General features: G+C 39.3%; 1 protein-coding gene across 1 annotated transcript in view; it reads left to right on the top strand.

Annotated features, from left to right (window-relative positions):
- Positions 1-3,923: 3,923 nt before the first annotated feature.
- Positions 3,924-24,444, top strand: part of ANGPT1 (angiopoietin 1) — a 349,961-nt gene continuing 329,440 nt past the window's right edge. Inside the window, exon 1 of the mRNA XM_067537390.1 lies at positions 3,924-3,972. The gene's annotated coding sequence lies outside the window, so the exon portion shown is untranslated. The remainder of the gene's footprint in view (positions 3,973-24,444) is intronic.

The raw sequence follows: 24,444 nt of genomic DNA, 5'->3' as shown, positions 1-24,444 counted from the left end.
CAGATAGAACAATGTCCCAAATTCAGGACAGCATTTAAGCATGGGCTTAATGACAACCCTTTTCAGAATTTATTGACTTCAATGGGATTTAAACACATACTTAACTTTAATCTCCAAATTAAATTCTGTCCTGACTAGGGATGCTTTCTTGAATTGGGTCAGTAATTCTGTCTAGAGTGGCTCGCGACCATGTGTGCCTACCTCAGGACAGACTGTCAAAAACAAAGCAGACATCCCAAACTGGTGGTGTGTTCTGTAATTAGATTTCACTAAGCCAGTAATAAATGTTAACTCCTGAATCACTATACCAGTCTTACCATGGAGTCACAGGCAGTCCCTTTAGACTCTCCAGTCTATCTTGCCACCTTGACAAACTGGACTTGGTAATAAATGGTCCCTGACCTCACAAATCACACCACATTCAGGTTGCTTCCAGTCCCAAGAGACCAGTCAATTTCCCCAGATCAATTGGTACCCTACGTCTTACAACTCCTGTAGTCAATTCTGTAATAAATTGACTAAAGGTTTATTAACTAGGACAAAGAAATGAGAGTTATTTACAAGTTAAAGCAAGCGAACATGCAAATATAAATGAGTTACTATCTAAATCCTAAAAGTGACAGAGTTATAGTGATCTGTTAATTTAAAGTGTCTTTCAGAGCAGACCCAGGAGTCAGCTCCTGAGGATCTCTGGCTTCAGTTTAGAGTCTTTGGCCCTTCGGAATTCAAACAGCCAAAGAGATGGAAAATTTTCCTGTGGCTTTGTTTTATTTCCTTCCTTCCGCTTCAAAGCCCACAGGTGAAGCTTCCTTGCATGTAGCACTTCCCAGGTGCGATAAGGCCATTAACCAATCCTTTGTATTGTGATGTTCCTTGATGGCCCATCTAATTTTGATAGTCCTTCTGGGTGGGTGGTGGGGATGATTCCTGTGTCCGAGTTTACAAGTTCACAGCAAATGTTTGCATAGTTATAAAACAAAACTTACATATTTTCTCATAGCATGGAATACAGACATTGTAAGTGAGATTAAGGCATACAGCAATTTACAAGCATTTCATAGGGTTTAAACACTAAATACATTCTTATAAGACTAATATCTATTTTGAGCAAACTAACATACTGATGAACTGGCTTGGTCTCCAGCTATAAGTTTGTTAGTTCTTGGTTTATGCTTACAGCCTGAGCAACAGCTGGCATCTGGCCTGCCCTGGTCACAGGGTTCAGTGTGAAGAAAGTGGCCAGATCTTTAACTATAGAAGAGGAGTCCTTGGCATGAATGATGTTAGGAAGCACTCTTTATCCTTCCCTCTCCTTCTCTATGGTGAGTCTTCTGTGCACCAGGCCAGGCCAGGCCCCAGCACAGATAAGAGCTGCCTATGCCTGCAAAGCTTCAGAACAGCCTACAAGTAAATAAACATTTTTAAAAAGTTAATCTGAAGCAATTCTCTGATATCTGACCACTTAATTTTGACCACACTACGCCTGATTCAAAACACATGAATGTCAATAAGATCCCTTCCAGTGGGCTTCAACAGGCTTTGGATCAGGCCCACTGGGTAACTGCCTCTTCCCCTACCTGGGGGAAGTAGCAATATCAATGGCTTTTCTTGGCCAGCACCTCTCAGACCTTCTCCAGTGCTCAATAGTCCCAACTAGCAGATGGTAAGAAAGCACTCACCTGGTGAGACAGTCAATCTCAAAGCACCAAGGAAACCACACTGCCCTCTTCCCTGCTGATAGTTCACTTTTACTTGGTGCAGACTTGAGATTCTTATCATTTTCCTGCTGAGAAATTGACTAAAAAGCTGGTCATGTGCATTATGATGTAAGCAGGGTCTGAATGAGCTCTCTCCTGACATCTAGTGATGAGTTGCGGGAAAAGACTTCAGGAGCAGACCATGTTTTCATACATGTTCCAACCCTGCCTAGGTGCACAGCAGATGGAGCAGCTTTGCCAAAATGATCATTTGTTTCTGATTTTGGATAATAAATCACTCTAGTATTTGAATGGAGGGGTAATGGAATGCTGTTATCATTACTGGAGGAGTAAAGGGCGGCAGGACTATACTTATGTCCTGATTGAGGGGGTCACCCTAAACTGATCCTCACTTGCTAATCAGAGGGTAGGAGTGCGAAATCCCAGTGAATATGAATGTGGGTGTGGACAGATGTTTCTACTTGGTGGTGGGAAATTCTGTGTGAAGTGTGTGAGATATCATCTGACCTGCATCTGTCCAGTGTTTAAAGACAGAGGTGACTCATTTGAGAGTCCTTGTTTCTGGTTGGTGATTCCTGGAGCTAACAGCACTACTGAGCAGGTCTAGGGGCTAAGTATTAGACATTGTGTGGGGACAGTGTTGCAATGAAAGAAACTGCTCTGGCTTTAAGGTTCCCCTCGTATCTGCTGAAATCACTGAGAGCTGGGTTAGGTGGTAGACCTCGCAATGTGACATAACAGAAAGACAGCGGCAGCAAAGAAAGACATTGGCAGCTGTGAGCCAGTTGCAGGGTGGTGGTAGCAGCAGAGGCATTGCTTGCCTCCCCCCACTCCAGGCTGGGAGGTGAACACACCTCTGACCTTTGGGTCTTTGTTAACCAAGGACTGCCAACCGTGAGTGGGGTGCAGCAGAGGGATAGGGGAGTGGTGTGTTAAGGGACATTCTTTTGTTGGATTTTCACACCACAAAGTGAGAAACTGAGTCAAAGGACACTGTCTGATGCACTGTGATGTGGGTGTTTGTCTAGGGTCACATGCTTTTGAATCAGGGTTGTGGTGTTTTCCCCACTTAAAGTTGGGTCCCCTTTTAATAAGAGTTCTCTTTTGTTATACACCGACTCAGTGATCATGAGGGGGAAGAATTGCCTCTTTCGGGTGTCCAGGGGTGAGGTTAAATTTTCCCAGATTAAATTACAGATTACAGGGGGTCAAGCCGGTTCTGTTTTCTATTGTTAAGAGGAACCTCGAGACATTGAACGTGGCTCTTGTTACTGCCGACTCCACCAGGCAGAAGGGTTACAATGTCAATTTTCTGGCTACTTCCAATAGTCCTTTGGGATTTGTTTGCATCCTCCTATCAAATCCCAGCAAAGTATCCAGAACACTGAACTCTTACCAAGATTTGTCCTGTGTTTTCTTCCCTGGATTCCAGGAATGACCCTCTCTAAGAGAGAGACTGAGATCTCCTACATTCAGCCAGGAAAGTGTTTCAGTGAATACCTCTGAGAGAGGTTTTGTCTACATTGTAATTTTAGGGTCTTCACACAGATATTAATTGCAAAGATTATTTTGGAGGAAAAGGAGGAAAGAAAAGTCCATCTCTAAGCGGTGAAGATCATAGAAACATCCTGTGTTATTCCAGATACTAAGCCTGCTTCCTCTACATCTGATCAAATAGGCTTTTCAGGACTTTTCTGATAAATAGCTTACTTCCCCCTACGGCAGATTCTACCTTGTATAAAGAAACATGACACTACCTTTGATTCAAATGGTTTATCTCAAACATGCCTAAAACAGGAAGATATTTTTTTTCTCTTTGTTGATTTGTTTGTTTGGGGGTGGGGGTTGTTTTTGTTTTAGGGTGGGATAAGTGTATTCACCTCTCCACAACAACTTCTCATGTCGCCAGGTCAGCCATCCATTTATTGTTTTGAAATCCATGGTTTTAAACTAGAAAAGACTGATGGTGTTATTGGAAAAAGAACTTCAAATATTGTGCCGTATGTTTGTTTGTTTTTGTTTTTTGAATATCACTGTATGACATAGAGGTAGCATAGAAAATGCATTTTCTCTCCAGAGTCCCTTCTTTTATGCCTGGTCTTTCCAGAGTAGGGTTGCCTCTCTTTAAGAGCTTTTTCCCCAGCATGCCTTTCAGGGAGCAACTCTTTAAATTTGGCAGAGTCAAACAGCTGCAGCACTAAATCAACTGTTTTGTAACTGGCTGCTACTTGCTTCATCTCTTCTCTTCCTGCTGGTAAGTTGTTATTTTTAACTCTTGATGTGTTTTTTCTTCCTTATTCCTAAAGTAACAGGTCTCTATCTCACACTGCTATCTTTCTATGCTAGAAATACAACTGTTAAGAAGTTATTTTTAACTTATGTTTTTCCCCTTGTAATTTATCTAAAATTGGTGATAATCAAATGGTAGCTCTATCTTTACCACAAAGGCATCTGTGGGATAACACAATATTTTAAAAACAAGCCCCAACATGCAACCGCTTTTTTTAGTTACTCCCTCAACAGATGTTTAGGAAGGAAAAAGCTTTTAAAAGGGGATTTTTAGCAAAGCTGGTCAAAAATTCAGGAACAAAATTTTACAATTTTTTTTTCTTGCTGTTGCTGCATCTCCTTTTTTCCCCAATTCAAAATTTTAGTAAAAATGTTAATGGAAATTTCAAAGTTCAGAAGATTTTGACTAGCTTCAATGTTAAGGTCAGTACTTCAGCTTTGTTTGTTGTCACATAGTAAAATAAGGAATTTAATTAGACAGTATCTGAATGTCTGACATTTTATAATCTGTTCTTATACTTTATATAGTACGTCTGTCATCACTGAATCTGAAGAGATTTTGTCCTTATTCAAAATGCTCTTTTTTCCCTCTCTTTTTTTCTGCTTTTTTGTTTAAGGGAACTCCGTATGTGTCTCTGGATTGAATTCCTCTTTCATTTATACTGGTAGACTCCAGCTACTTCATTGGAGTCATTCTGGATTTACACAAGGGTAAATGAGAGCAGGATTTACCCCCCTGATGTTGTAACCCGCAAACCAATGTCCATGAACTAATTCTTCACTAATGGACCTACATTGTGCCCACAATAGAGTTGTTTGCCAGCTCTCCCCCAGGAGTTACATAACTGACCTGGAAGCTATTAGAATAATCTGATCCCCCTGATATTTAGTGTAGACATATCCTGAGAAGTGCAGTGTTTAAAGAGCAGAGTCACAGCAAATGACTGGCCAGATGATATTGTGGGGGTCATGTTTGTTTCTTATTCTTTTTATTATGCAAATTGGCTCAATTTACAAGTATTCTTTTTCTTATTATCAAGCCTGTAAGCTTACCTTGGGCTTGGATCAATGTGGGCTCTTTCTTTCTCCCCCACCATCACTTCTAATAAAGTTTCTGCAGACCAGATTATGGTCTCTGGTACATCTGTGCAACCTGTTAGTTTTCAAATGTTGCATTTAGTGGCACCTGTGCAAGCCTCTTGCTTTTGCTGGGGTTATACAGGTGTAACTGATTGGAACTTAGTAAATGAGTTGAATACACCCACAGAGGATGGATCTGGTGATCAGAAGGTGCAATTATTTTCATAGTCACTTTTCCACAGGTTTCAGTTGTTTACTGCAATTTCCCAAGCAAAGGTAGCCTGGCAGTATTTTTCATTAGTATCACTGGTGTAGCATGAGGGAGAACTAAACATCTGCATAAACAGATGAAAAAAGGAGAGTTGTGAGGAGAAATGCAAGAGTTTCTCTCTGCTTCATGCTCTGTAAAGGCTTCCTATTTGCTTCTGTGTGAACTGTAAGGACTTGGCCTTCATCTATAAAGATCCATATGGTTTAGGATCTGTCCACACATTTTTCTCCACCATAGTTGAGATGCTCCAGCTACCAGTAGCTAGATATTAACTTGAGAGTTGTTAGCAAGGTCTAAAAGACTGTTCTCTGCCCTAATGGAAAAGCCCAAGATAATTTAACAGGTATGAAGCCAGTAGGAATCTACAGAAATTGTTCTAAAAACTACTAAAATATAAAAATGATGGCCTTTCTATGTTTATTGCATCATCGTATAGAAACCAAGGACAAATTGTATTCCTGCTATAGAATTCTATTCTTTCTCTGTCTCTCTCTTCTCCCATTCCCTCCCCCCGTTACCTGCTCAGGTGCATAGGGTATCCACCAGTTTCCTCCATTTATTTTGGTCTTGTGCTGATCTATTTAGACTTCTGAGTGTCATATTGATAGATTTGGCTTTTTCTCTACTCTTCTGAATAGTGTTTCTCTAGATCACCCTCTTCTCCTCTTCCCAAGAGGTGTCCATGTTATCTCTTGATGTGGAAGTTGTGTTGCTGACCTCCTTAAAGCATGCCATAAATATGGCCATTATCATCTGATGATTTAGGTTGGTTTGCTATACTTAGAATTTCTGATGTTGCAAGAAACTTTTTCCAGGGGACTCTGAACATCTTCCACAGCCTGCCTTTACTTTGGAATGAGCTGATCTTTTTATTAGTTTCTATTGTAGATTTCCCTGGCTGCGATCCATGAGAGACACGATGTGAGTGTTAACAATTTGTATTATTGTATCAGTGCCAAACAAGCTACTTTTCCAAATCTTCTCAAGTTTGTGAAAGTTGTTTGCTGCTTTTGATATTCGTTGCTCGACATCTAGCATGGTGTCATCATCTTTGCATATCTCATTCTCTAGGTAGGTAAAACAGAATTCTAAAGGCGGTATCAAATGCATATCAGTCCTTGTTCAAATCTATAGGGATTGCCCAGCAGGGTGTGGGACTCAGTCTCAATCCAAAAGATACCATAGTTTTCATTAAACAGTACAAGGCTCATCTTCTCAGACATGCATGTGTGGACCTTGGACTAAAATCAGGGACGGTTTTCTGGCTAGAATACTGTGGTGGCTTATAGGAAGATGGTTGTTATTGCTGACCAACATGAGAGAGGCAATATTGGTTGTTGTTTTGTTTTAAAAGGATGGTATGAGCCCAAAAATAATGAACTATTATGCTTGGCTCTCTTTTCTTCTCCCTTCAGCCCTTTCTCCCAATAGCTATATGCTTCCCTTCATGCAGTCTCTGTGCTTGGTGCAGTCACTCACTACTACCCTCTCTCTTCTTCAGGTCCCATTTTACAGGCCACTTTTCCCATGAATTCTTCCTCCACTGTGTCCTCCCACCATTGATCTCCTCACACACCCCGATGTAGATGTAGAGTTGTCCTGTGTTTTGTCCCATCTTTTAGATTGCAATCTCTGTGGAGCAGGGGCAGCTCTTAGGATGCTCTCCTACAGAGTCAGTGTATGGCAAGCTGGGGTGTAGATCTACAGCACCCTGGTGTGCCACTCACTCACTGGCCATCTGCACCCTGCTACTGCACACTAAAAGTTCTGTTTGAAAGAGCAGTAGATCAAAGCGCACTATGGAATTTTCAGTGTGCAGTAGCAGGGTCCAGATGGCCGGTGAGTGAGTGGCACACTGAAGCGTTCTAGATTTACACTCCAGTTTGCCACGTGCTGTCAGTCTAGACAAGTCCTTAGTCTATGTTTTGTAAAGCTCTCTGCACAGCTAGGGTGATGTATAAATACTGAACGGCAATATTTAAGATACCTGTAGTAAAATGCCCAGAATTCAGAATTGTAGTTTTCCTGCCTTTAAATAGGAACTGCAAATACTCACAAAGTTGATGGAAACTTTGCCTAGTTCAGCTATAGCTTCTATAACTCTCCCTCCATCCTCTGCCAAAATGCTATTTTGTAAATTTCTGGGGAAGTTCTTCATGAATCAGTATGGCACCTTATGCTAATAGTCTAATATGGGGATTATTTTTTCCTTTCCTTTCCCCTCCCTAGTTCTCCCTAGGACCATAACTCAAGGAACTCCTATGAGCTATGTGCTGCAGATGCTTCACAGCTCATAGCAACTCACAGATGTTTTGGCTTGTATTTTCTAAGTAGGCAGCCAGCCACTCTGGAGGAACTCCAGATGTTATGCAGAAAGAGAGAGAGAGAGAGAGAATAGAGGAGGTGCACATATGGTGAAGAAAGATATTAATTCTCACCAGCTCTCTGGTCAGCATCATTTTCTGAGGTGTGATGTAAAAGGAAAGAGCAGATGTGGAATCTGGGACATTTCTAGCTTCATCCTTTTAAAAGTGAGATCTCTGACAATAAATGCACCGAACAGTGTCCTCGTGATTGTAGAAATAATACCAGCACCACTGAACAAGTATTCTGCATATATACAGGAGGTGGGTCATTCAGTTAGAGAACAGCATTTTTCTGCCATAAATAACCATGAATGTAACATCAAATTTCCATTTCCCTATTCTAAATAGCTATTTAACAGGTATAGATACAGATGAAGTTTTCCTTTATGTTGAAGCTCCCTGAATAGAAGACTAAAGATCCAACTACATACTAAAAATATGGGGGCTACAATCTACCTAGGTGCAATCTAAACTCCTATCATCTTGGTAATTGGGTGACCAACATCTATCTGATGTGGTGTCAATGCAATTATTGCTTTTTCATTAGTCCCTGATGGAGGAGGAAGACATTGGATCTGGCAAAAGGAGGGAAGGATGCCATTACCTGGGGAATCGTGAGTTATGAGATACCTGCACTGATATGATTTAAGACCATAGTTATGCTGACTATACCTCTGCTGCCCTTGAGCTATGGACCCAGCATATATTCTCATACTTCTTCCTTTCAAACATACCGCTCAACCTGAACTCTGAGAAGAGCTTAGGGTACATCTACAGTGCTGTGCTGTGGTGCCAGAATGCAGGCTCTTCCTATATCAATGGGAGAGGTTTTCCCATTGATGTGTAGTTAATCCCCCTCTCTGAGAGGCAGTAGCTAGGCCGATGGAAGAACTGAGGGCTGGGTCAACCTACTACGGTGCCAGAGCATGACATTTTCCACAGCCCTGAATAAAAAAATTAGGTTGATCTAATTTTTCAGTGTAGACCAAGTCTCAGCTAGAATGTGTTCTATCAGTTTGACTGTACTTGCATCTCTTTTAGTTTCAAATAGTTATTCTTTGAAATAATAGTTTGAAATAGTTTGAAATAGTTATTCTTTGAATAGTTATTCTAGTTTGAATAACATTTCCCAGCGAGCATTGTAAATGCCTACAAGATGGTATCTTGAGGAAGAAGAGAGTCGAGCACTGGAGCCGATGTGCTTTCAGTGCTGCATTTCTGAAGAGCTGGGCTATTCTACTCTAATCCAGCTGTGGGTTATTTGAGGTTGATGGACTCATTCTTGGTAAAGGGACTTATGTGCATTCCAGCCTCAATCATTGTATCTTCATGGCTAAGTCCAAACCAGACAGGAGGGGGCAAAGTCATGTCACCAGCTGTGTGTGTACTGTTTCATTAAATTGATAACACGATGCAAGTTGGGAGGGCTCTGAGGAAGGCGCTAGACAGAAGTTCTATAATGAAGCAGAATAGGAAGCACATACATGCATGCTTTAGGGATTATACTGTTCCTTGTTCAATGTTAGAAAAAAATCATTATTTTTGTCATGTCAAGCTCACAATGGGAGCTCCTTCCTAAGCTAACATTTTAGCAAGCTTGCTTTCTGCAACTGCATCTCATTTCTTTGGCCTAGGTGGAAGAGCAAAAGTGTCCACATTCCATAGGCTGTAGCATTTACCAAGCTTAGCTTATTTTCAGTGCTAAGGTTACTAAGCAGAAGCTCAAGCATGACCAATATGGCATGGGTCACTTTCCTTTTCTGCAGAGACTTGTTGGCAGATGGCACTCCAATAGTGCTGTGCTCTTGCTGCTGATTTACAGCAATTGAGGCCTTTTCCAAATGGCTGAATACTCTGGTACCAAATGTTTTTTGCTCATGTTTGGAACTGGGCAGGGAAGGGTCGACCTGCCTGATTGGAACATTTGGATAAACATATTGAGCCAGATTCTGAATTTAGTTACAGTGATGTGTAAATTGTAGTAACTCCCAATTGAAGTAACTCCCAATTTACACAAATACAGGTCAGAATCTGGGCCATCATCTGCTAATTAAATACTAATGTATTTCTCTTCATATCAGCCTTCATGAATGCCTTCACAGAGCAATCACAAAGGAAAAAATTACCCTCAGGGGTGCTACTAAGGACAATGATTTTACATTTATTATGGCAACATTCACTCTTTAAAATCCCAACGACACCCCTCCCCAAACCACCTACCTACACACCTATACCCATTTGCATCTAGCTCTGTGGAGAAACACAATTTAAGAGCACACATCAATACTATAACTTTGTTAGGGCAGGAAGTGAAGAATACCTTTTCCAGTTGCAAGTGGAGAGAGAATTTAGCTAGGTGGAATTTAATTACATTGTTGGAATTTGGCAAGTGCATCAATGATGATAACACTTTCCCGGCCTGGCTTGGATTTAAAGAATAAAGAGGAATTAGCATTGCCTGTTAAAGAAAATTAGAACAAAACTAGTATTGTCCATTTAAAAGATGGAGGGGTGACAGAGTGAAATCAATTACAATGATAAAACCCTACTATGTGAACGCTAAGCAATTAGCAAGAGAGTTTGATTGCTTGAAAGGAATGTTTACTGAGTTTGTATTAAAAAAAAAAAAAAAAAAAAAGTTAGGAAGGACATGGGTGTGACCAGAAAAACTGAATTGTAGTGTGTAGCAGCTAACAAGTTTTTCACACAGATGTCAGTATGGCTACCTTAGTGTAGAATATGTGGCTGAGACACCACTGCATCTAGCTGATCTGCCACTCAGTAATGGTCGGTTGGGTCTATAAATGTCTGAGCATAAGTTGAAGCAGACTTATAGTTGCCCTAATGTATACTAGAGCTTGATGCTGTCACTGGTGTTGTGGGATCACCCCCAATCCCAATCCTCTGGTCCTGGATTTAGAGTAGATTGCTTGGACCAGAGAATCTGGGTCTACATTTCTACAAAATTCTATAGGATGTTTTCCATAAGCGAAGAGTTTTCCTCTTGCATGTTCAAAAGAAAAGCATGGACCAAAAAAAAAGCACAAGCAGTTGTATCCTTCAAAGCAAAGTCCCTTTTAGTAGTATCCGTCAATTCAAAAGCCATAGTTCTTGATCTTATTAATTACCCCGACCAAAGAGAAAATACACTGCTGGAAAGGGACTTAAAATCCAAGATGCAAGATGTGTACAAGACTGAAATTATAATGCATGTGTCTTTAAATTAGCGCATTACCAACACTAGTTCATAAGGTTTGGAGATGAGAATAACTATGTGTTTCATCTTATTTTTAAACTGTTATTTTGGGGAATCATATTGGATAAAATGGATGTTATCCAGGTTTCTCTTTATTTAACTCTTCAGCAGCAAAGCTCCACTTTAATAATACTGTTTAGTTTGAGAGGAGTTTTGTCATTAAACTTTCCAAACCTGATTAAGAAATCTGTAGAAGAGGACTTAGAAGGGCCACCAAATACTTTTTGGCACAATTATTAAATACAACTTTTCAATTCAAATGGGAGTTGGTAAGGGAAAGTTTTTCCTGGTGGAAATGGATTTGTTATTTAAAATGTTTATGCTAAGTGTATGATTTTATCATGCTACTTAAAATCAACAACTTGTTCATGTATTGGAACAAAGCATTTATATTATCTTCTGTTCTGTGCAATATGTATTAGTGCTGTGCTTCATATACCTAGAATAGGCCTTGGAATGTGTATGAAATTTCTTTCAGTGTTCCTGGGAATTCAAATTGCATTGATTCTGGTGCAGATAAAATACAAAGCCAAATACAACCTGAAAAACTTCTGCCTGTGCTGAAGAATGGTGCAATCGTTTGATCTAGGAAGTCCTTCCCCTAGCCTCACAAAACTTGGACTAACATTAGATTGAAACCAAAGGCACAATCCTGCAAATCCTTATGCACACAAGTAGTCCCAGAGGGTCAATGATAGTTCTCTCATGAGCAGCGGTTTGTAAATTCAGTCCTATAGAAAGAAAACAAGACTGAAGCATGGTTATAGTTACACCAAATAGCTGTGTGTTAAGTGTAGATGTATTATCACTACTAGTGGGAGATACAGTATGGCATAGCTTAGGTATATGACGATATTGGTAATGGAAAATCCAATCCTGCAAAGCACTGAGAAGTCAAAGGGAGACGAGGTGACAAAGCACTTTGCCCTGATACATATATATAGTAGTACAGACCTAGGCACCTATATATTATCTACCTATCTCTCTAGGCACTCATCATAGTCTGTTGCACTTTGTCCATCTAAATATTTTGCTGTTCAGTAACTAAAATAAAGCTTCCTCTTCAGAGTGCCCATATAAACACTGTAGGGACATAGTATACTTTGGATGGAAGTGCAGAATAATTTTTAAACAGATAAATTTAAATATGATTTGTCTTTTAAAAAGCTGCACTTCAACTTCTTTTTTTCTTCATTCTGCCTGAATTCTTAGTTACTCCTTCAGAGATGAAAACCTGGCAACCTCCTTGAAAACACAATCATCTCCCTGATCCTCAGACTAAGACCTCATTAATAAAATAGAAATTAAACCCATGGGTATCAGTAACAAACATACCGAACCCTTGAATTGATGAGAACCCTCCCATTTCATCACAATGGCTTTATTATAATACTTTTATGAGGTGGCTATCAATATGAACTTATGTGACTACAGTAGAGAGGCCTAGCACATGCATTTAAACTTCCAAACAAAATTAAAACCATGGTATTGTGTGCAATGTGTTACATATTTAGGTCAATGACAGTTTTGCAAACTACTAGTCGGGTGACTGTGAGCTTTATAATCATTGCTTGGCTTTTTAGAAAGCTGGCAGTCCTATAATTTATGCATTTTTGTTCATAAAAAGTTTAAAGTGATTTTTTTTCTTGAGATGTTTACTTGAGAAAATGACTCAAAAGTTGCTAGCTGCTAACTAAATTTAGATATGATTGATACCTGTCAATTGACAAACTCTTTAAATTGTGAAGAACAAAATGCTCACTTTATACAGAGATTCCTAATCAAAAGAATTCTTTTGAATTAAAATAGTTTTAGAATGTGAAATGTGTGGATATGGTATAAATACTTAAGCTTTATATAAATGCAATGTAGCTTTCACAGTAACCATGAGATGTAATTACTCTCTCCTTTTTAAAAATCCCATTTTGTTTTCCTTTAATTTTCCAGTGTTGGCAGAGGATAAGCTACTAGTGTTGGTAGAAGTGATAGTGTTGAACTCCCACAATTCAAATATTCTTAAGTTTTCTCTATTTTTTTTTTTGCCATGTAGTGTGTTATGTTTGGTTTCGAGAAATATTCTTTAAAGCTGATATGAGTCTTCATGGAAACTTTGAAAATCATTCTATTTAGAAACTATTCTCCCTGATACATGTAGTACTTTCTGCTCTCGTTTCAGTGCTATAGGCAGAGGATTATGGACCACATTCTGCAGATTCTTATTAGTGTTAATATGATTACTTGTGCGAGTTTGCAGGATCATTACCTGTAGTTTTATGGTTTGTATGGATCAGGAGTGGTTTAAAGAAACAGAAATGAATGTCCCTAATAAATAAGGGTAGCAAGATTTGCACCTTACTTAGTACTGGTATAAAATATTGCAAAGAAAGTTTTATGATCAATGGCAATGGTACTGAATTGAGTGCAGCTGATTGATAAATTCAGACAAAAGCAAACCGACAAAAAACCAGAAACTAAAATTCACAAACATTTGGTATTTTCTCCTTATGTTGTGATCACTTCAGCTAGGAATAGAGAAATAGTACAAAGGGACCCAGAAAGGCTGGAATCAAGGGCAGAAAACAACTAAGCAAGATTAAATCCGAAAAAATTAAAACCAGTTGAGTTACCTTTAAAGACTCAGAGATGTGAATAATGGATTTTTCAGTTCATTGGCAATTCTGAAAAAAAGGACCATTGTGGGTCAACCAAAAATGAAAACTTTCAAAAAGATTTGGCAAATTGAAAAGGGGGGGAATTACAAAAAATTGTGTTCTATCAAAACAAAAAAAAATGTTTTGAGTTTTAGACATTTTGGTAAAAGCCAAGAAGGGACTAGATTTACAATACCCATACAATAGTGAGGCTAGGTAGCAGGAGCTCCTTTATAGCCATTAGGCCCGTGGTGAGGGTCCTCACCTGGGATGTGGGAGATGTAGTTCAATTCTTCCCTCTGCCTATTGTGGAGAAGGAATTTAAACTTAGGTCTTCCCCATGGCAGAAGAGTGCCCTCCCCCGTGGACTGTGGGATATTCAGGTATGGGGCTTTCTCAGTCTCATCTCTTGGAGCTGTTCTACCTTTTATGAATAATTTAGTAGTCCTTGGAGCAGGGATCTGTACTTGGGTTTCCCACATCCTAAGTGAGTGGCTTTAACCCCACTGGGCTTTAGAGTAATTCTAAACTCTTTTCCTGGCCCAGTGACTAATCAATATCTTTGAACTGCCACTATGAATAACAGACTGTTTGCTAAATTTTTTTTAGCCCAGTTCTAGAAGTAAGTGAGCTATGTTCGGTTTGCTGACAGTCGAACATTTATTTCATTTTCAGTCTGCTGAAATTTATATCTGTGGTTGTATGTGAATATTTTCACCTACTTTTGATATTTAGTAATCAAATTTGGCAACACTGTGTTAAAACTGAGGACGTTCAATCTCCAAGTGCAAGTCTAAAAGCAGCGCTGAAGAACTTTGTGTTTTTTACAAGAGTCTCTTTCTTTAGTAGTTCTTCATTTCATTGCTTCATAATATGTGTCAAATGGTTTACCAGTAATATTTTTCACTGACACTAATGGAGGCGTATGATGGAAACAGCTGTTGAACTTTACACAAAATAGTGCTATCAAATGCCCTTGTGTTACTCTGTCTGGTAGCTGTCCCAACAAATGGACTTAACCTGTAAGCACAATTTGCCTTCCCTTGGTTGGACTTGCTGTATTTGAGGCATGGCAGCACATCCAAATCATACTGGCGTGTTTGTGGTCTGCATGCAACAGCTTGAGCAGGTGAGATAACTGGTGCTTGGTAATTGGTGACCTCCCTCGGCTTCACCCACTTCAAATTTGAAGTTTCTGCTTTCAGCTGTTTCGAATGATCTGAGTGAACACACTGTATGAGGATACTGAAAACAATATTTCCCTCCAAAATTTAAGGAAATTCAACTTCTTCCTGAAACTTAAAAAAAAAAAGCCCTCAACAAAACAGCCACGTTTTGGTTTTGCGTGAGAATAAACAGTAATTGTAGCCCCAAAAGAATTTGTGTGGAAATATGATGAGCCACTGACAAAGGCAGGTGCCACCTTTCCTAGATAGGTGTTGGAACTCTGCTACCACTAGAGTGCATGCTGTCAGAGCTGGTTAGAACCTGATGTGTCAAAGAAGGTGCTAAATAAATGCAATTTAAAATTTATATCAGACATACCAAAATTAGTGATGAGCAGATTTTTCAAAAAGGGGGAACAGACTTTGTCAAAGTGTAGGATAGCTTTAAAGAACATTATTATTTGATGAATATTATGGCTTTGTATGACTTTTCCAAAACAATTCAGAGGTCTCACATCAGAAAGAGACTAACATTATATTTCACAAGAGCCCACAAAACTTCAAAAGATCTTTTCAGAGGGGCAAGACCTAATTAAATGTTTGTTAAAAACAGATTAGTTGATCAGAACTGACTACTGTTTCCTTTGGAGGTAATCAGACCAAGACTTGTGGGTAATAAACATCCTGTGGAGGCAGCAACAGTGTTTGCTCTCTTACAAAAATATATTTATTAATAAAATATTCTTAAATCCTTCATCATGTCTAGATTAGAAAATGCCATGAAATATTGAATACAGAAGAGAATTTTCTCCTGCCCTTCCAAGGCATTACTGCTACTGTAAAAAAATTCCACCTACATGTGCTGGAAATGACATAGGTTTTAATTTTTTGTTCATTCAAGCTTAACTTGTGCACAAACTATAGGCAAGCTTCTGCCACTATAACTCCTTGCCCACCAAATAGTCCCATGGATTGAAGAAAAGTATTATTCACCATGAGTAATGGTGGCAGAGTCTACCCCTGTATTTTTTATACCAAAATAGTGTCTTGCTTATTGTTTGGGAAAAAAAAGTTTGATAAAAATATCACTTAGCCTTGAGGTGCGTGACATAACTTCAAGTTTACCATTCACTAACAGCAGAAGAGCTCTGATGGACTTTGCATTTTGATCTGTATAATGGAATGCTAAACTGTCCAGCCATAGGTGGCACTGTCTGTAAAATACTTTGTTACAGCTAACCTTGTCATACCATCCTTGCAGAACATTAAAAGCTCTTATGATGAATACACATATCTGGTACAGGAACACTACATAGTATCAAAAGTAAACATGTAACAGACACAGAATGAAAGTAGAAACAAAGGTTGCAAACAGAAGGAAAACAGCAACAGAAATTGCAGGATCTCATCAACATGCCGCTCTTCAATGCCCCAAAGAACTTTAACTTTGACAAACCTTCAGAATGGACAAACTGGAAATAATATTTTGCAAAGTTTTACATTACTATCAAGCTCCACAAGGAAACTGGAGAGATACAGATATCTTCTTTAATTTATGCTTTGGGGAAGCAATCAGAGCATATCTTTAAATCTTCTGACTTTACTGAAGACAATCACAAAGATAATTGTGAAGGGGTTTTGGCTATGCTTGATGCTTACTTTATGCCTCAGAGAAATGTGGTTTATGAAAGAGCATGTTTTCATCAGAGAATTCAAGGATCAGGGGAATATATTGAATGTTTTATAAGAGATCTACACAGTGTAGTTGTAGTTGTGTCAGTCCCCAGGATATCAGAGAGTCCAGGTGGTCAAGGTAATATCTTTTATTTGACCAACTTCTGTTGGTGAGAGAGACAAGCTTTCAAGCCACACAGAGCTCTTCTTCAGGTCTAGGAAAGGTACTCCCAGCGTCATAGCTTTCCAGACACGACAAAGAGCTCTGTGTAGCTCAAAAGCTTGTCTCTCTCACCAACAGGAGCTGGTCCAATAAAAGATATTACCTCACCCATCTTGTCTCTCAGATAAGAGCTCTGCATACACTGGCTGAAAACTGATTTTTGAGAATGCAAAGCATGAAAATATCAGAGACAGGCAGGTTATTGGGTTAATAGATTTCACAGCAGCTCCAATAAAAAAGAAACCTAACCATACTTACAGGTATTCAAATAGCAAAGCAGTCTGACCTGGTTAGACATCAAAACCAAGAGCAACAGGCCAAACTTGAAAACAAGAAACTAGTTTAGAAGCAGTAAAGAGATTCAGCATGACTGTTAAAAGTCATTATCATAAAACTCCTGAGGCAAGGAGAGAGAACTCCCAGGCTAAGACGGACGAATTCCAGCCTACATGCACAAAGTGTAGAAAAAGTCAGATCCCAAGAGATGACGCATATCCAGCCAGAGGTGCACAGTGTCATACCTGCAGGAAATATGGACATTTTGCAGCTGTTTGCTGCACCAAAGCAGTCATGGAGTGGACTCATATTACAGGCAATCAAGAGCCATTGTCTCTGGGATTTATCACTTGCGGAGACACAGAGCCCACCTGGAGAGGGAAACTGAATATTCATGGCAAGACTAGTGACTTTAAAACTGACTTGGGAACTGACAACACCGTCCTCTCAGAAGGAATTTACAATCACCTTCAACTCCTCCCAGAGCTGAAGTCACCTGACTGAGCTCTGATTAACTACGGAGGTATTCTGAACTGTGTGGGCCTGTTCACCACAGAAAAAATTTACAGAGACAAAATGCTCCCTTGAAATGTGTTAACTTCTTATGCTAAACAAACTATTCCACCTTGTATTTCGCTGTGACACTCTGAGTACATTTCCCAGATCTGTGTAAGCTCAAAAGCTTGTCTCTTTCACCAACGGTCCAATAAAAGATATTACCTCACCCACCTTATGTCTGCAATGTCCTGGGACTGAAACAGCTACTACAACACTACATAAAGGCAAAAGCTATGAGTACAGAGTTGTATGTGATCAAAGGATCAAAGATCAATTACTTTCTCAGATGCAGCATGGCAACTGCGATGGGCCTAATGAGAAAGGTGGAAAATCTCAATGGAGGTTTTAATGATATTGGACTTTTGAAAATAGATCCTGTACAACTCACCTTGAGACAATGCTGAACCATACAGTGAATGCTGAACCAAACACCTCTATTAGACAGACCTTAGAAGAGACTAGCTGCAACTTCAGAGTATAACATTACCAAGTGGTTGTGGACTATTTTTCTAGGTATATAGAAATAATGTACTTGAAAGACACAACATGTCACAGCGTTTTCAAGAAACCGAGATTCAATTTTGCTCACTTCAGTACTCCAGAACACATAGCGGTAGACAACAGACCACAATTCACTACAGAAAAATGTAAGTAATTCCAAATGAAATTTGATTTTCATCATACCACTAGCAGCCCACTTTATTCACTAGCAAATGGGGAGGATGAGAGAGCTGTACAGATAGCTAAGAAAATCCTACAGTAGTAAGAGCCATTCCTTTCTCTTCTGAATTACAGATTAACACCAACAGCAGCTACTGGATATAGTCCAGCATAACTCCTGATTGGAAGTTAACTCAGAACTACTGTTCCAAGTTTGGAAAAGAATCTAATTCCACAGTGGCCAGAAATGAAGAGAGTATCCAAGTCACACAAAAAGACTAAAAGAGCTTATGAACACTTTTTACAGCAGACATCACTCATTTAGAGAACTGCCTGGTCTAGGACTTGGTGACCAGGTTCATGTCAAATTGGATGGAGAAAACTGATGGACAACTCCAGCTATCATAAAGTAAAAGAATTCAGCAGCCAGATCATATGTGATTGAGACCGACAAGGGAAAGTGCAGCTGAAACGGTCAGCATCTATCATTTGTTCCTCAGGAAGAACAATCGACAGAGCAAGATCTACAGATGTAGAGGCAGAACACAAAGACGACTTAGATTGCAAATTGACCAGAGACAGTTGTTGCAACTAATGGACAGGCAGATTACCAAATTGTTATACATTCAGGTCATATATTTAAAAACAAGTATGATTCAGAGATGCTTAACAGACTCATAGATGTGAACTTCAAAGACAGCGTGATAGTGTAAATAGTAGGAATGTATAATTTACAGGGGATGTAAAGGAATGCTAAACTGTATTATACTGTTCTACCTCTAGGTGGCACTATGTGTAAAATACCTGATTTAAGCTAACCTTAGCCATACCTGGCAGAGCATTAAAGGATCTTACAATGAACACATCTGGTGTGTATAAGTAGTATCTATTCAGTCCACATCTGGTACAGAAATACATGGCAGTCTGATTACAAATTTAAATTCAAGAAATGAACTTTCTGCATCTTCATGTGTTGTGCATTTTTACTGAGGATGAGGGGAGCTATTTCTAACAATATAAGCTGCTATCTGTCCCTTTTGCATTCTCCCAGACCAAAACAACTTTTTTTGAAAATTGAGAAAGGTCATTTAACTTGATTCGTTTGGTTTGTTTTTAATGTTCACATGCCCAATTAGAAATATCAAAGTACTATGGGAAGCTTTTCTCTTGGCACTTTCCTCTTGGCCAAAAGTAAAGATAAGACTTATTGCAAAGTCACCACATAAGTATTTTGTGTTTGCTTTAGTTTTGTAGGGACAATTCTAAAAAAAAATAAAAAAAATAAAATAAAAAGGATTTAGAAATAAGATGAGCTTCCACTGGGAAAAGGCCTTGTAGAGTAGGAATTGAATGAACTGCAAACTGATCTTTGAAGCAACGTCCTTGTCTAGAGAAGTCTGAATCAGCTGAGCAGTGAATGGAGTGTTGGTGACACTCAGTGGCAAAAGAGAAGTACTTTAGTTACTGAATCTCCCTGATTTCAGTAAGCCATATTTTGCAGTCTTATGGTACTGAGAATATTTTAGATGTGAAGAACATCTTTCATCCAGAACGATCTCTGTTCTTAATGTTTTATGTTTTATGCTCTTATGTTTTTGTTTTATCTTTTATGTTCTATGCTCTTATTTTTTAATGTCTTAAGCTCTTAATCTTTTATGTTCACCTTCCTTGTCAGAAAATTTAAGTGTGTGGCAAAGTCTGATTAGCAATTCATTCAGCAACATCCCCACAGAAATTAAACATCGAGGAAGGCACCCTTTAAACTGACTTTAAAATAGTTCATGGGATCCATCACCTTACATTGTCAACCGTAACGAATTTCACATAAAAAGTCTTTACTAAAGTGGGTGTTCTATTTTCTAACCACTTATCTTCAAATTTCACAACACTGTACGTACGTCCCTCTAGTGACAAACATCCACCAAACAGTCCCTAGCATCCACCACTACAGAAATGTGTGTACTGGAATACTTCATACAGTCACTTAATTTAACAAAGGTTGGCTATTTTAGAATGGGGCCCTACTTTCATGTTGATGATATTTATTGTTTAACCTGGCCGGCAAGCCAACCAACAAATGTGTATATGCCTGCCCATACACAGTTGTATGCAAAATATTATGATAAATGAACAATTGGCAACATACAACTATAGTAAGTAACTACTAAGAAAGGACTAAAGTTTTGAAATCTTGAAAGGCGACAATTTTTCCTCATGATATCTTAACACTGCTATGTGTGATTGTTTAAATGCCCCAGTTAATTTTAATATTGGTTTGTAAAATGCCCAGCTTTGATCTAGATGGGAACTTTAGGCACTACTTAAACCATCAATTAAAATATTCAAAAGCAAAAGTTTGTTACAAAGATATTTTCCTCCTTCAGAACTGTCTGTTTTAAAGTTTAACTAAACTGAGTTACATGTTTATTGTCAGGTAAGTTGTCTGTAGCTTGCCATTCCATTTATGTTTGAGTGGTGGCACTTTTCCTAGCGTTCCAAATGTGTTGCAGGAGGATTTCCATGCTCCGTTCTTGCCTTGAGTTGTTTTATTTTCCTTCCACTTATGACAGTTGGATAAGAGTCTGAATAATTTGATTCATCATATTTATTGCATGTGTATTCTTTGACTGGTACTACATCCACAGAGCCTGACATAAATTCATGAGGTTTCTCATAAAGTATCTACAAACTACTTATGAGTTCCATCACCTTAATATCGTGGTTTATACGACACAAATTTTCGGATTGAGAAGGCAAAGGTGCTTATGTTTGTCATGACTCAGGCAGCCAAAGTACTGACAATGGCGGTTTTGTCTGCTTTATATTTTGAAAAATAACTTGTGTGTGTGATATAGATTGAACATAACACAGCTTCCCACCCATAGTTGCTTTCAGTTCAGCTGTGTGGCATTATCCCTGGATCATCAATATCTGTGACCAAAGGCGTGTTGCTTCCAGTGCTCCTAACAGAATCAAAATTTGGCTCTTGTAAGTCTTGTTTGTTGTAAAATGAGTAATACTGTGGCTGGAGGTGCTGGCTAGAGCTTTTCACTCTGTTGCTGAATCTTGTTTCTGACTCCGCTCTCAGCTGGTCTGACATTCTTTGGTATTAGACTAGCGCACTCCCAAGAGGACAGTTGGGGAAAAATCAATCATTTCACTTACAGAAGAAAGGGACTAGATTTGAAAAAAAATTGTGGGAGCAAACTTGGAAGAGAGGTGATGGTTCTGTTGCTGGTTAGTAGATATTTATTATAATTATTGCCACAACATTCTGTAGATAATTGTTGTCAGATTGTCTCATTCTTTAGAATTTTGACTTATCTGAAGTCCAAACAGCTGTAAATATATATAACCTAAATTTAAAATCTGTTGGCTTCCTCTTCCCCCAATCAGATTACAGTGCTTCCAAACTCAGAATAAAATATGCTCATTTCAGGATCATTATGTACAAATACAATAATACACCATATTTAAATTATAGCTATGCAGTTCATTTGTCTTTATGGATTAAATCCATGGGGCAGTATATGCTGCATGAAAGAAGTCTCTTCCTTTTTATGGTCCACCCTCTCTCCCCGAAATCCAATCCCTCTTCACCGTCCAAAACCCCCAGAAGGAGGTAAACAAAGTCCCTTTCTACCCACAGATTTTAGTGTCAATTTAGTATTTTAATTAAATTTTTGTTTGACGTAAATTGAAGTATTCGTGTCAGCATGCCCCAGGGCTGGCTAGAGAAAGGGGAGAGGAAAATGCTTTTTCCTTATTTTGTGCCCCTTCCTTCCTACCTTTGCCAACACTTGCATCTCATCCTTTAAAGGGAACACAGAGTGAGTCTGAGTGGATACATATTGTGAAAGTTAAAGCTAATTCTACTCTCAGACTAAACCAGTGGGACTCCTGGCAGCGCAGCAGACAATAAGCACGACATGCAACAAAGTGGCTTTCCTGCCACATATTGATGCAAGGAAGGAGAGTTGCTTTTTTCCATTCCCAGTTGGAGGGAGGAAGTATTTTTTCCTTGCACTGCCATATTAGGAGAAAAAAATAAATCTCCAGATTTTACCGTGCTATATTTCTTGTTTGTTCAAGTACAGACACATGCATACATCCCAAGCAGACATTGTACCCCAGGACCTAGGGAATTTAAAATCTGTGCTCTACCATTTTCTTTTAAGTCAAACCTATCAGATCTTTACAAAAATGAATAAATCCATAAAATCAGGCTGGCTACAGACTGTAAAAATTGTAGTGTGGGATACTTTCCTCAAATGTTCTGTTTATCCTTCATCCTTGTAAAAGATCTTAAATGAAGTGGAGGAGAGGATGTCATTTCCCCCCACTGCCAGATATAGAAGTATTCAGAAGCCAGGGAGGTCTAGGAGGCTGGCAAAGGCTGAGCAGCAGGTCCAGGAGAGCGAGAGGGAATGTTAACAAGCTTATGGCAAAACAGAAGCTTTGCAGAACTAGGGAAATATACCGCAGTGAAATGGAAGGAGTCAGCCAAGAACTAGAGAGCAACAGGTCAGTGGCAGTGAGAGAACAGAACAGCAACCAGTCTTGGGATTCCAAGGTTTTGAAGATAAACGAGCTCTCCTTGCAGCAGTCCAGAGTGAAAGAGGGAGCAGCCAGGCTAAGTTCAAGGCTAGGTTCAGACCTTGAGTCAGAAATACAAGCAGGCCTCAAGCGAAAAAGTAAAAGTATCCCCTCCTCATTCTTACGTATGCCAAATCCAAATCCTACCCACCGAAAATGACACTCTGCCTACATCGCAGACAAAATCCAAGGGAGTCTCACTGAAGGGAAGGTATCCAAACCTGAACCAGGAAAATCTCCTAGCCATATCTGCCAAATCTTCATGGGATTTGGACCTTTTTAGGAAAGCCATTCCCCCTATGAACAGCACCCATGAGTAAAACTCAAGCAGCACTGACATCCCCATTGTTCATGGGGAATAAAAAGAATAACACTCCTTATTTTGGAAGCTGGTATTTCTTTTTAATTTTGTACAGTGCTTAGGTACCAAACATCACAGGTAGGTTCATGCCATCCAGGCATAGCAGGCTATAATGAAATGAACTAAGTCACAAGCAAAACACTGAAGAAGTTAACAAAGCCTAAGACAAACTCACAGGTCAGCTCAAGCTGATAACAGCAGAGCTCTGGGGAACATTCTCCCACCCATAGACATAGCTATATGGAAGAGGCAGATTTGAAAAAGACTCACTATTTCTATAGTCCATGTGGACTTGAAATTCTGCTTGTGGTCATTTGAGCAACACCTGTTGCTTTGACGTTTCTTCTATAAGAAGAAGCAAATATTGCTGTTCAGAGACCTGCAGAAGATGTTGATTCATTTGGAAATATAGGGACAGATTCTGTTCTCATTTACACCTGTGTAAATCTAGAATAACTCCCATGCCTTCAATAGTCATTCCAGACTTACGTGGGAGGTACATCAGAGCAGCACCTTCACCAGCTCAAAATCCTGCAGGAAGTGGGGGGCCCTGTTCAAACCAGATTGCCCCTATGATCAGGAAACCAGAAAGGTGACTTCAAACCCGCTTTGCCCACAAATATGTGCTTTGAAGAGCACAGCTTGGCCAGATCTGAGGCTCTAACAACTCATGTTCTTATTCCCAAGGGTTAAACTAAATACTGCCAACACTAGAGAAAATAGTACACTCTCAAGATGAAGGGGGCCTTTTGGTTATCAATGAAAGATGAATGTTTGCACATTTGTTTTCTTCAAAACAAGCCTGGTTTTTATTTGCCAAATTGTGTCTTAGCTTTCCAGTATAATAGCCTTACCGGCCACAACTTGTGTCATCAAGAGCTGTTCTCCTGAAGTGATGATATTTGTGGAAATAGTCTTAGAATAGTCTGGTATCTGAGCTAGCTAGGATAGCTTAAGAATTATTTAGATGGGAAGTTCTCTGGGCTTTTTTCTTTTGTACAATACCCCCCCCCCCCCCCCCCACTTCCACACACCTCCACACACACTCCTACCCCAGCCAGCAATGTTACTGACAACATATAAAAAAGCAGAGCAAAAATGGACAAAGAGAAATGACATTACAATTGTCCAGGAAAATGTCTGGAATACTGAAAATAATTGCTAGAGCAGGTGTCTTATAATATGTATTATTGCCATGGTCTCAGGTCCCCATTGTGCCAGATACTGCACTCTGCCCCATGGCATTTACATCTTGAAATGGCTGTCGACAAAATGGCATTTTTGCTCTATTTATTTTAG

Source organism: Emydura macquarii, unplaced genomic scaffold (assembly GCF_026122565.2).
Source record: "Emydura macquarii macquarii isolate MOO-44397 ecotype Brisbane River unplaced genomic scaffold, CSIRO-AGI_Emac_v2 contig_383, whole genome shotgun sequence".
NCBI lineage: Eukaryota > Metazoa > Chordata > Testudines > Chelidae > Emydura > Emydura macquarii.
The sequence above is the reverse complement of the archived record's forward strand: the minus strand, read 5'-3'. Positions and strand labels throughout refer to the sequence as shown.